This window comes from Protopterus annectens, chromosome 2.part0, assembly GCF_019279795.1.
Source record: "Protopterus annectens isolate FY-2018-M chromosome 2.part0, PAN1.0, whole genome shotgun sequence".
NCBI lineage: Eukaryota > Metazoa > Chordata > Ceratodontiformes > Protopteridae > Protopterus > Protopterus annectens.
In genome coordinates, this window is record NC_056728.1 from 1,263,282,276 (window position 1) to 1,263,297,175 (window position 14,900).

Sequence of the window (14,900 nt, forward strand, 5' to 3'; positions counted from 1 at the left end):
CCTTATTGTGTTTTTTCAGTTGTTCATTACTTTCCCTCTCATGCTACTTAATATATTAATTATTGATTCCATATGTCCCACTTTGTGGTATGCCACTTATGATTTTTACCTTCTTTAGACTTTGTCTCCATATTTTGTTAGCCCTTTGTTATTTCTAGCATTTTCCCATATGTAATGTCAGTCTTTTTCTACTCAAGGTAATGACTTTTTTAGATACTATCAGTAGTAACTAAATTAACAGTTTTATGTATACTGGTTTATCAATATGTCCACTACACTTCAACAGATACTGTTCCTTTCTCATCTGTCAGTGAGGCCACAGAATAATCCTTATTCCTGTTGGGAGTTTCCCAATAAAATAGTTTCAGTATTGGACAGGACCAAACAAATATGGTCACAACTCCTCACTTGCTTTGTTCCACATCTTAAGCACTGTGGGATTCTTCTTCTTCTTTCGGTTTTTTTTTTGGGGTCGGCCCACAATCATCCACCTTCATACATTTGAATTTGAGTGGTGGAGTTTTTTTTGAGTTGCCAGCCCGGCGCCCAGCCTCCACAGAAACCACAGGCACACACACACACACACACCACTAGAGAATCCTTATCCACACCTGGCAGCATGTGTGGGAGAGAGGAGGGACCGGGAGAGACCCGGAGACCACAGGGAGGCCCTGGGACAGGACAGACCAGAGGACCCACACGAGCCACAGAGACAGGAGAACCTATCTTAAGCACTGTGGGATAGCCTGTGGAAACATTTTATTCAATTTTTCTGGCATGTAAAAATACTTGTTCAGGCATTTCCACATGATAATTCTGAATTTATTAGCGATAGTGGCTCTTTTAGGAGAGTTACATATATCTCTCCATTGTGTTTCATTTAATGTCCAGCCAGTCAGCTCCTACCCACCTTCTAACGTTTCCCTCTCTTCTGAAGAAGAAGTTTGGTCATTACTAAATGAAAGCACTCATTAAAGTTACATTTTTAGCACTGCATCTTGTATTATACTTACATTATTTAACAGTTGCCATTCATATGTGTGTTTTAGTTAACAGTTTGTGTGTGTGTGTGTGTGTGTGTGTGTGTGTGTGTGTGTGTGTGTGTGTGTGTGTGTGTGTGTGTGTTGTTCCTTATCTGTATTCCTTAACCTCTCCAATAGAATGTTATATAAACTAGTACCGATGAGTCTTTCAGTGCTTGTTTCAGAGTCTCTTGTCTCCATTAATATATTGAGGAGTTTTGGCCTACACAATTCTTTAACAGTATATCATTCCCCTTCTTCTTAACAATGGAAAACACTGATGTGTATTTCAAAGAGCTGTCTGAATCCACTCTGCATATGTCTTTAACTCCCTTCCATTCCATCACTTTTCCTTATTTTTACTGCTCCCAGTACACCGGCTCAGTATTTGTCTTGTAACAAGTCTTTAACATCTCCGTTTCACATGCCTTTCTTCTTTGCATTAACCCTATTGGTCAAAGTTCAAATTTCCAGGGGACATAAGTTTCATGCTGGCATGTCCATTCACCGTAAACTCTACAAATCTGGGGATTGCCCGAGCTGTGGTTTATTGTGAAAGATCATAGATTTATTTTCTTTATATCCTGATTTGTCCTCTTCTGATTGAGCAACATTTGCTTCCATTTAGTTATATTTTTTATTCTGAATAAAGTATCTCAATCTCAATTAAGCTGCCTTGTAGCAAATAATTATGTTAGGTAGACTTAGACACCCTTGCTTCCACAGTTGGTACATTATTTTCCCATTTTACTTCTGGTCTCTTCCCATCCCAAATATTTTTTTTTATTTCCTTTTTTAGAGAATTCCAGTGGCTGTCACATAATTTAAATATAAAATGCAAGTTGATACAAAACCTGTTCTATTCACCTTCTAATTGAATTAGAGTTCATGTCAGGGGGATGGAACTGTAATGTATATGTCTGTGTATGTGACTATGGCCCACAGTTTACATGTATTTTAACTTTATGCTTGCAGACTCTGAATGGAACTCTAATTCAATTAAAATGCTATTAGAAAGTACAGTCTGTAAATAAAACTTACCATAACAGTAGATGTTCAAATGACTACTGCTGCAGTAGCCTTAGCTATATGGGTTATACCCTGCCAAGGATATAAGAGCCATCCATCCTCCAAAGCATACCTCTCAACTGTACAGATTTTCACAGAACGTCCAGATTTTTGCCTCATATTTTTGATCTGTTCCTCATAAAATTTGTGTTTTTTTGCCAAATCACAGGAATGATGTAAGGATTAAAGTCACTAAATAATGACATGCATTTGAGTTTCAGACTTCATATTGTTCAGAAAATGCATGCTATCACAAATCCTGTTATTCTAAGTATATGACAGCAATATGTGTCCCTCTGTTTGGGGCTTTGGCCTCCCATTATGTCAGGCTTTGTCCAGATTTCTTGCACTAAGAAGTTGAGAAGTATGAGCTTCAGGGCATCTTCCATGTGCCCCAAACAGTCAGGCAGCTCAAGCTGAACTGACTAAAATACAAGTTTGGGCACAAAGCCCTTCAGAGCGTACCTAACAGTAGAGATAGGGAGGCTGAGCACTAAAAGGACAATGCTAGGAACCTAACAACAACAACAAAAAAAAATGTCCACACCCTGGCATAAAAATACACCAGAAAACAAGGGGGATGGAGGGAGGGAGTGCTACTGCAGCAGCGATCATTTAAACATCTACTTTTATGGTTAGTTTTACTTACACAACTATACTATGCTCATCACATTGATCATTGCTGCAGTAGCTTTGTCTATATGGGTAGATTACCTTAGCTAACTACATCTGAGTGGTGGAAGGAGAAGAGTTCAGGAGCCTCTAGAGAATGGTCCTAGCAAACCCTGATCTAGACGCAGAGAAGAAATCAAGCTTATAGTGCTTTGTAAAATTATGTACAGAGGACCAAGTAGCAGCTTCTAGAAAAATTCTAGAATCCAGCCCTTTCCAAAAAGACATAGATAAAGCCAAGGCCCTGGTAAAGTGGGCCTTAACCCTGCCTGGAATAGTTTTGTTACGGTGAGTACAATAATAAGTCATAGCTTTGGACAATAATTTGGAAATAGTCTGTTTTGATGCCGGTTGTTCCTTCTTCTTAGCATCAAAAGAAATGAACAATTGATTCAAAGATATGAAAGATTTAGTTCTGTCAAGATAATACCTGAGTTGTGTGTGGACATCCACGGTATGGAGTATCCTTTCTCCCTCGATTTGCATTCAGCAAAGAAAATGGGAAGATGGATAGTTTGGTTTAAAGTGAACTTGGAAAACACTTTAGGCATAAAAGAAGGATTAGTTCTCAAAGAAATCCTGTCCCTATGGAAAATGAGATAGGGTTGACTCACCACAAGAATTTGTAACTTAGTTAACCCTCTTGCAGAGATCACTGCAATCAGTAAAACTAATTTCCATGTTAAGAACCTGAAGTCAGCCAGATTACGTGGTTCGAATGGAGCAAGTGTTAGTGTCTGTAACATGAAATTAAGATCCCAAGGAGGGGCTACTGGTATCTTGGAGGGTTTACCTTCAAAATGTTGAAAGCTAAATGGTTGAAAATGAATTGGTTGAATGCACTATACTGAATGATCAAAATGTTGAAATAAAATTAGTCTAAACTCATAATGTAGTATAATTAGTGTAAACTCACATTATGGCATTCAACATTTTGAAGGTAAACCATCTTGGAGGCCTCTTATGCAAAATCCTTTTCAAGAACATTTTGATATGAGACAACATTGAAAGAGGAGAATCTATGGGCAGACATGCTGAAATGGCCGATAAATGAACCTTGACAGAGGAATAAAAAAGGTCATAGGATAGTAACACATGCAAATAGTGTAGAACCAGAGAACAGCTACACCTGAATGTGTGCTGGTTATGTTGTTGGCACTAACTAAAAAACCTTTTCCATTTGCTAATATTTGATTTTCTAGTAGCAGACTTTCTTGTCTCCATTCACATCCATACCCCACCCAAGAAGACCTAAAAAGAAGCCAAAGAAAGACTTCTCAACTTCTTCAAATATCTTTCTCAGTCCTGGGACCCCTCTGTTGGCATTATTTTTTCCGAGGGGGGGAGGTAACATAGGAGGATGGCTGACATAAAGTGAAGTTAGCAGATGACGCTAGAGCCGAAGCCATAATTCCAGCGGACACAAATATCCTATCCTTCAGAGAGGCCAGGATAAAACGGATAATTGTTGGTGCGCCAGCTGCCATGGCTAAATGAATGCCAAAATGCTTAGCAAAAAAACCCTTTTGGGAAAAGGTACACATAGGTGTGAATCCATTAGGTGGTAATCCATTACACGGAAGAGTAATCAGGGGACCCAGGGACCTTTGGACAGAAACTCCTCATTTGACACCAAATTGCCAAAAGTGGCCTTCTATATCTCTATATTATCCACCTTCTATATCATCTCTGGATCTAGATCACATCTAGATCAAGAGAGTCATCTCCAATGATTTTTATCTCTCCAATGATTGAGTATGATTCCCCATGCCCCCCCATGGATACCCGGCCTGTAAAGCAGTTGAAAGACCCCAAAAAGGGAGCACAAAGAGGATAAAGGGAGGATAAAATGTCATTAGCTGCATATTGCATGCTGCCGACTGTAGAAAAAATTCAGTTCTAGTGCCACTACTACAGCCTACTCCCGACGCTGTGTGCCATGTCCGTGCCGGAAAATCCACCGAGCCATGAATTAGTACCTACTGCATGTCCTCAGTAAAGAAGTTTCTAAAAGAAATTAAGACCCTATCATCCAGGCAGTAAATTAAAGTTGATTGATGTTAGGGTGTATAAAACACTCCTGTTCTTATGTGAATAGATCCAGTCATTGAGGAAGCCTATGGTAATTGCCCATGGCCATTTCCAAAAGAAGGCAGAAACGCAGTTACCAGGGTCAGAAAGGAGTCACCACAATGATGTTGTGGGTTCCTTTTGAATCTTCAGAGTACCCTGGATATTACTGGAAAGGGTGAAAAAGTGTACAGAACATTCCTGTCCAAGGAAAAGAAAAGGCATCTGTCTTCCAGGACTTCTTCATGGAGTCTTGGAACAGAATCTTGCCAGTTATTTGCTCAGAGAGGAGGTAAAGAGGTCTACTACAGGAACTCTTCTCAGATGGATCAAATTTTGGAAAACCTCCTGCTCTAGTTTCCATTCATGAGGGTGTGCCCTGGTCTTGCTTAGCTTGTCTGCCACACAGTTTTGCTCTGACAGAATGTAGGAGGCCTATAAAATGAGATTGTGCTGTGAGGTGATATTTCAAGCTAACGTGGCTGGTCATCCAAGGGGTTATTACTTGGTTCCCCCTTGCTTGACTGTGGTATTGTCTGTAACCAGTTTGGTCATGGGGACCAAACACAGTTCAGTGAGTTGAGAATCTTGATCAGGCAAGCATATCCTTGATATTTATGTACTTGCATATGCCCTTGGTGTCCCACATCCCCTGCAGTTTTATCCCTCCAGAAACTGCTCCCCAAGCAAAGTCTGGAGCATCTTTGGTGACTGACTGCTTTAAAGCAGAGAGAGAGAGAGAGAAGGGGAGACTTGGATTTGGGTATATCTGTTGTCTCTACCAAAAGATTTCTCTTTTGACAAACCCCAGCACTGGGATTTGAAAAGATAAAGGGTGTTGATACTGGGACCAAAGCGTCCTCAGATACCACTGTAGCTTTCTAATGTGGAGTCTTGCCAGGGTATCATGAGATTAACAGATGCCATGAAACCCAAAATCCTGAGGTATTCCATCACAGTGATTGAAATGTGAGTGGAAACCTTAGAAATAGATTTAGATAAGAATATATTTTTTCCTGTGGAAGAAAAACTATTTGAACTGAGGTGTTTGTGTGAAGGAGTCAGGAAAGACTTTTGAGTGTTCTCTTGGAATCCCAGCTTGTGTAAGCGATCTCTCACCCAAGACAGAGAGCAAGGGAAAGATTCCTGGCACTTTGTAAAAGACTCTGCAAAGATAAGCAAGTCATCTAAATATGGAAAAATGTGGATACCCTGTAGCCTGCAATGAGCTATAACTGGTGCTACACATTTTGTAAACACTCTTGGTACGGTGGATAATCCAAAGGGTAAGGCAGAAAACTGATAATGGGATCCAGATTAAGAAATGTCTGAAGTCTGGATAAATAGGCATGTGATGATAAGGATCATTTTTAAGTCTAGTTTTGCCAAGAAACTTGAAAAAGGAAGAAGTTACAGGTTGTGAAGTAACATTGTTTTGAATATGGGCACTATCATAAACAGGTTTAAGAAAAGAAGAGCCAGAACTGATCTCCAAGATTAAAAACCTTCCCTGGCTAGAAAGAAGGAACTGGTCTCTCACACAATAGAACTGCATGTAATGAACAACCAGTGGAAACAAGAGTCTGATCTGGAAGATGAGAAATGACTACCTGGCAAGGAGGAATTTCTGCCATGGCCATCTGTAACCCTGATGAATGATTTCTAGAACACATTTGTCTGAAACTATCTGTTACCAAAGAGAAAATGGAGATTCAGACTTTCTGGAAGAAAAAGGGTCCAGGGTGCAGGGGGATCATAAGGTCTCTTGAATAGTCATCCAGACTTGTTGGACTGTCCTTAGTTTTGAGAGGCTCAGGACTTCTTTTTGGTACCCCCTTGCCATATCTTCTTACACGTCTGTTTACCTGTATTTTATTGAGCCACTTTATTCTGTGTTTTGCCAAAACTGGATAAGAAGATAGAAAATCCCTTGGGAATTTGAAAAAGGAGGGCTTAATAAATCTTAGAGATTCCCTCTATCAGCCTGCCTCCTGTGGGGCCAAACACTAAATATCTATCTAAGGGAGAATTTAAAAATCTAATTTTTAACATAATCTGTGAGGTTCTGGGAATACAGCCATGCAAATCTTTTCAAAATAGTATCAGTGGCCATAGCCCTGCAAGAAGTACCAGCAGAGTCATACAAACACTGTAAACAATGAGTAGTGACCTATGCACCAACAACAAATAATAAGTTATTTAAAGCAGAGTTTCCCTCATAAGAAGAAACTCAGATAAAATATTTTTCATGCTTTCACAATTTGCCAGAACAAACTTTAACATATGAGGCTGGTAATTCAAATTTCTGAAAATCAAAGAAGTAGAAGTATACACTTTTTCCCATACTTATCAACAATTTCCCATCCTTATTAGAAAGGGTGGACTAGAATTAACTAAGTGCTTACCAGCAGTATGATTAACGAAACCTACATATTCTGGGTCAGGTTTGGGAATAGTGTATACAAATTTAAGACTGAGGAACTTTATATATCCTATCTGCATATTTAGGGACTGCCGGCAGACTGTCAGGAAAGTTGCAGGTAGTAACACACACACATCGTCCAAAGATGACAGAACTGAAGGAATAGGTGCAGGTTCTGGAAATTCCTTCTGTAACAACTCACAGTATTTTCTGAACGACTGAGAAACCTCCGTGTTTTCCCACTGAAAATACTGGGACATTCTAGCATTAGTCTCAAAGAAAGAGAAACCCCCTCAGGGAGAATAAGAAAGTGAGGTCTCTTCTGAGTCTGAAACAGAAATCTGAGGAAAACACCCTGTATCTCTCTCTCTCCTTGCATCTTCCTGTTCAGATTCAGAATTTTGATTCTCTTCCTGAAAAGAGGAACCTCTCTTTCTTTTACCAGAAACTACTTTACAAGAAGGAACAATAGCCTGAATTAAACCCTGAGCCAGATACAGTAATCTATTCATATCCAAAGAAAATTGAGGAGAAGTAGATACATGCTTGGATTTCTGTTTCTTTTTGACAGAAAACATGGGGCTAGCTGGTTACTAATGGCAGCAGCAGCTTCCCCTGGGTGGGCACAGCATTGTGACACAACAGGGAAACTTTCCCTGTTCCCTCTTTCAGGACTGACACAAATGGCTCTCCCTATCCAACTGAGAGAGCTTCAACAGTTGCAGAGGACATGGCTAACCCTTGCTCACAGTGGCTGTAGCTGCTACACCAGAGAGATCTGAGGTAAAAGATGAGTCATGTGAGGTATAGCAAATGGCCACAGCAGTGTCACCCACTTGTGGCTGAGTTATATTGCTAGTCTGCTGTGGTGGCAAAATCGTTTGCTTAATTTTTTCTTTTTGTGGCTGAAAGAAGGACTGACTGAGGGATGGACAGTCTATTCCATGGTCAATTCAAAAAAATGGTGCCTCTTTCTGAGGAAGACAAGCAACAATTGCCAGTAAGCACTACCAGTACATAAAAGTTACTTTTTGAACTGAAAATCATAATAAAAATCACTTAAAACACTATGCCTCCACAAAAGTAAAATAAACACAATTTATTTACTGAAAAAGTGTATTCAGTTACCTTACACCACTTATAAACTGTCAGAAAAAATGGGTCTATATTAGATCACTGAATGCTTAAAAAAGCAAACTGATTAATCAACCCTATGTAAGTGAAAGCTTGCAATTTCGAACTGTCAGAACAGCAATTTTTTTCCTAAGGAAAAAAAACGCTGTTCCAACAAAAATAAATAAATAAATAAAACACTTTAAACATTACATTAAGTGGGGGGCTTCACCCCCCACACCCCCCTACTTAAATATACCAACTCAGAGACCACACTATAGTGCAGAAAACAGCAAAGTAACGAAGCGGCCAAGCAAATTCTTTCCCAGGGAAAGAATTCACTTAAAAGCCACTTCGATATTTTGTCATTCCGGGCTTTTGAGTTCGACCAAGATGCATTCGAAAGAATGCGTCTTCGGTCTTCTAATAGGGAACCGAAAAAATAAGGGCTCTATTTACACGTACATTACAGTCTTGAGACAGTCCATACACAACACTCCGAGCTTTAAAATAACTTTCCTGAAGAGGAAAGTAATAAAACATCAATAAAATTAAGAAAATGGAAGGTTATATCCCAAAGGGAACTTATCTGTCCAACAAAGGAAACCACAAGTTGAATGTCAATCCTTGAAACCCTCAGAGGAGTGTACTCTGGCAGCTGTAAAACTCTGAAGGGCTTTGCACCCAAACTTGTCTTTTAGTCAGCTCAGTGGAAGCTGCCTGATAGTCTGGGCACATGGAAGGTACTCTAAAGCTTTGGAAGCTGACCAGCTTTTATATCCTTGGCAGGATATCGCCTATATAGTAAGGCTTCGTAAGCAGTGATCAATACGATGAACAGCATTATTTTTTGCATCAGGATTGCACACAGGTGGATTATATCTTATGTAGAAGGGCCAGCCTGAAGGAAATTGGAGACTGTAAAGTGGTAGCAGGGGAAAGTGTAGTTAGGCAGCATAGGATGGTGGTTTGTAGGATGACATTGGTGATCAAGAAGAGGAGGATGAGTGTGAGGGCAGCACCAAGGATCAAATGGTGGAAATTGAAAAATGGTAATTGTGAGGTGATGTTCAGGGAAGAGTTAAGACAGGCACTGGGTGGCAGTCAAGAGCTACCGAATAGCTGGGTAACTAAAGTAGAGCTAGTAAGAGAGAAGGCTAGAGAGGTGCTTGGTGTGACATCTGAAAAGAGGAAGGAGGACAAGGAGACCTGGTGGTGGAATGAAGAAGTACAGGAGAGTATACAGAGAAAGAGGTTGGCGAAGAAGAAGTGGGATTGTCAGAGAGATGAAGAAAGTAGACAAGAGTATAAGGGGATAAGGTGCATGGCAAAGAGAGAGATGGCGAAGACTAAGGATAAGGCGTATGACGAGTTATATAAAAGGTTGGACACTGAGGAGGGAGAAAAGGACCTGTACCGATTGGCTAGACAGCGGGACCGAGCTAGTAAAGATGTGCAGCAGGTAAGGGTGATAAAGGATAATGAGGGAAACGTACTCACAAGTGAGGAGTGTTTTGAGAAGATGGAAAGAGTACGTTGAGGGGCTGATGAATGAAGATAATGAGAGGGAGAGAAGGTTGGATGATGTGCGGATAGTGAATCAGGAAGTGCAGTGGATTAGCAAGGAGGAGGTAAGGATAGCTATGAAGACGATGAAGAATGGAAAGCCTGTTGGTCTAGATGACATACCTGTGGAAGCATGGAAGTGTTTAGGTGAAATGGCAGTGGAGTTTTTAACTAGATTGTTTAATGAAATCTTGGAAAGTGAGAGGATGCCAGAGGAATGGAGAAAAAGTGTTTTGGTCCCAATTTTTAAGAATAAGGGTGATGTGCAGAGCTGTAGTAACTACAGAAGGATTAAACTGATCAGTCACAGCACGAAGTTATGGGAAAGAGTAGTGGAAGCTAGGTTAAGAAGGGAGGTGATGATTACTGATCAGCAGTATGGTTTCATGCCAGGAAAGAGCACTACAGATGCAATGTTTGCTCTAAGGGTGTTGATGGAGAAGTACAGAGAATGTCAGAAGGAGTTGCATTGAGTTTTTGTGGATTTAGAGAAAGCATATGACAGGGTGCCTAGAGAGGAGTTGTGGTATTGTATGAGGAAGTCGGGAGTGTCAGAGAAGTATGTAAGAGTGGTACAGGATATGTACAAGGGTAGTGTGACAGCGGTGAGGTCTGCGGTGGGAGTGATGGATGCGTTTAAGGTGGAGGTGGGATTACATTAAGGTTCAGCCCTGAGCCTTTTCTTATTTGTAATGGTGATGGACAGGTTGACAGACAAGATCAGACAGGAGTCCCCGTGGACTATGATGTTTGCAGACGACATTGTGATCTGTAGTGAGAGTAGGGAACAGGTGGAGGAGACCATGGAGAGGTGGAGATATGCTCTAGAAAGAAGAGAAATGAAGGTCAGCAGGACTAAGACAGAATATATGTCTGTGAATGAGAGGAAGGATAGAGGAATAGTGAGGATGCAGGGAGTAGAGATGGCGAAGGTGAATGAGTTTAAGTACTTGGGATCAACAGTTCAGAGTAATGGTGAGTGTGGAAGAGAGGTGAAGAAGAGAGTACAGGCAGGATGGAGTGGGTGGAGAAGAGTGTCAGGAGTGATTTGTGACAGACGACTACCAGTAAGAGTGAAAGGGAAGGTCTACAAGAGGGTAGTTAGACCAGCTATGTTATATGGGTTGGAGACAGTGGCACTGACAAAAAGGCAGGAGTCAGAGCTTGATGTGGCAGAGCTGAAGATGTTAAGATTTGCACGGGGTGTGATGAGGATGGACAGGATTAGGAATAAGTATATTAGAAGGTCAGCCCAGGTTGGAAGGTTTGGAGACAAAGCCAGAGAGGCAAGATTATGTTGGTTTGCACGTGCTGAGGAGGGATGCAGAGTATATTGGGAAAAGATGCTAAGGATGAAGCTACCAGGTAACAGGAAAAGAGGAAGGCCTAAGATAAGGTTTATGGATGTGGTGAGAGAGGACATGCAGGTGGTTGGTGTGACAGAGCAAGATGCTGAGGACAGGAAGAAATGTAAACATTTGATCTGCTGTGGTGACCTCTGATGGGAGCAGCCGAAAGAAGAAGAAGAAAGAAGGATGTATTTTCTGAATGACTGTCAGTGCCCTTTTCTATGCTTCACTTTCTTTACAATCAGACAAGAGAGATATATGCAGAAAGTGGCTATCTTTTTTTTTTTGGGGGGGGGGTAGGCAGATAGGCTTTGTGGGGGAAACAACTGAATACCAAGCCGGTTTCTCAGGGGCAGAGTAGTTGTGCATGTCTGTTGTCTGTACGTATATATACATGTTTATATGTCTACAGCTAATATCTCTCTGTCTCTCTTTTGATATATATATAACTATATATATATATATATATATATATATATATATATATATATATATATATAAATAAATAAATATATATATATATATATATATATATATATATATATATATACATATATAAGGGTCTACCTGATAACACCAACACGCCAAAACACCGACAACGAAATAACCGACACTACAAAACCGAAAGTTCAAAAACACGAAACTTCACATGCCCGACAAACCACAATCCCGACAATCAACAAAACAAATACCTTTTCTGACACACACACACAACACAAGCACACCAACAACCTTACAAACCTACACTAAACCTTACATACACAACTATCTATGCATTAACCTTAACCCAAACCCTAACCCTAAGGTCCGTCACTATCACACACTTACCTTACCCGCACACTAACCCTACCTCACTTAATCTGCCCCAACACTTAAGTCTGTCACTAACGCACACTTACCTTACCCGCACCCTAACACTAACTCACTTAATCCGCCTCTAACCCTTAAGTCTGTCACTATCACACACTTACCTTACCCACACCCTGACCTAATATCCTTCCTTAAAACCGTATCTTAGAATTTCCTTAGGTCCTTCTGCTGTTAAACCCATTCAGGCGCATATCCTTCCTTAAAACCACATCTTATAATTTCCTTACATCCTTCTGCTGTTAAACCCATTCAGGTGCATATCCTTCCTTAAAACCACATCTTATAATTTCCTTACGTCCTTCTGCTGTTAAACCCATTCAGGTGTATATCCTTCCTTAAAACCACATCTTATAATTTCCTTACGTCCTTCTGCTGTTAAACCCATTCAGGTGCATATCCTTCCTTAAAACCACATCTTATAATTTCCTTACATCCTTCTGCTGTTAAACTCATTCAGGTGCATATCCTTCCTTAAAACCACATCTTATAATTTCCTTACATCCTTCTGCTGTTAAACCCATTCAGGTGCATATCCTTCCTTAAAACCACATCTTATACTTTCCTTAGGTCCTTCTGCTGTTAAACCCATTCAGGTGCATATCCTTCCTTAAAACCACATCTTATAATTTCCTTACATCCTTCTGCTGTTAAACCCATTCAGGTGCATATCCTTCCTTAAAACCACATCTTATAATTTCCTTACATCCTTCTGCTGTTAAACCCATTCAGGTGCATATCCTTCCTTAAAACCACATCTTATAATTTCCTTACGTCCTTCTGCTGTTAAACCCATTCAACTATATATCCTTCCTTAAAACCACATCTTATAATTTCCTTACGTCCTTCTGCTGTTAAACCCATTCAGGTGCATATCCTTCCTTAAAACCACATCTTATAATTTCCTTACATCCTTCTGCTGTTAAACCCATTCAGGTGCATAGCCTTCCTTAAAACCACATCTTATAATTTCCTTATGTCCTTCTGCTGTTAAATGTGTATCATCTAGCATTATTAACTGGGGTTTTACCAAATGCAAATATGTTAACACTGTCCAGTTTAGTACAGCTTGTCAGTTCATTTACCTTTCATGACAATAAATTAAGCATCTGTGTTGTACTTCTACTAGTCCCCCTCAACCAGGCACTTTTTGCTAAACATCCAAATAGCAGTACAGAACAGACTTGTACAAAATGTGATAGTATCCTCTAGAAAACATTTTATTCTTAGCTTACTAGCAGCTCCAAACAGCTGTGAACAATCAAGCTGTAAATAACAACAGGCAAAAAAATTAATACATCTCTTTAACAAAACAAAAATGGAACTATTTACACTTTTTGCTTCTGATATTCTCAAGTTGCGAGTATATGATCAATACTGGTACCAACTACCATCACTACTGCATGAAAACAATGATGTTGCTGTTATTTTCATCTGTTTCTCCTTCCCCTTCCCTCCCCTTCTAAATTAACCTCATGTCCTATCAGGCAATGTGCATCCTTTCCTAATATATTTTCCCTGGTTAGAATTACAAGACTATTTTATCAAAAAATATTTAGGGTATGCCTATGGGTCACCCACTGTCTCATTTGCAGCCTGGTTAGTTTTACCTCAGTATAGAGATCCCCCAGTGATGACTACAGGAAAGCCTCACACTTATCGAATCAGATTCTGGAGTTATCTCACCGGTCCAGTCCAGTGGGCAGGAGCCTTTGTCCTTCCATCCAAAGCCAGTTTTTCACTACATCGAGTGGAGAACATATCTTCTGCAAGCAGGGAACTGTGAAGGCATTGGCTTCTTATTTCTTAAATGTCTTACAGTCTACTAAAGTACAGATGACAGCTGAATAACAAAATAAATCATTTTTACATTTAAGAGCTCAGGTCCAAGAACCCCACACTGCCCTTTTTTCTGGTCATACTACTACTTTTTTATCAGGGATCAGTTTGGTTTACAGATAACTATTTTATAGTTCTTCCATTTCACATGGGGAAATGTATTCTTTTCCAAGTGTTGTCTTGGCTTCCTAGTTTTTCTCTGCATCTCTTTTTGTTTCTCCTCCATTTTTCCTTCTGAAAACCAGAAAAGGTTTTAAAGGCAGCCTTTTGATTTCCTTCCTGTCATAATACTGTGGTCCAGGTTTGTCACATTCCTGTTGAAGTTGTAGACCAACTTGTGTTCCCCTGCACATCTGCACATACTCCATTTCTGAAAAGGCCATTTTTAGCTCAAAATGGGTCCTTGTTACAGATGACAGGGAGATTTTTAAGGTGGCTGGGTACTGGGGACTCTTCTTAATGTTCACTCCTCTATTCTTTCTTGTTCTTGTGGCTGCAGAATAATCATTGTCAAGATAAATCCGATTATTCGATAGTCAGCAGCTTGACCTTATGCCACAGCTAAGATAGTATTCTTTCCTTTAGTCAGTAGTTTTGTAACTTGACTAAAATCAATCTCAGGCATGTTATTGCTCCCAGGAAGAGACTGACACCTTGTTGGTAGTTATGGACAGTTCAGGATATGAGCAAAAGATATATGATTTTTTGAGAGACGGTAAATTACCAGAGAAGAACCCAAGACGTTTTTGCTTGCAATAACTGTAACTGATGCAGGATTATATCAAATTCCCTATATTTTTTCAGTCGCCACTAATGTGAGTTATCAGAACCTGAAGATTTGTAACTGTTACACTCATAATGTAGTCTAAGTTGCAAATGCATGATATGTCAAACATTTTGCAATGGAATGAC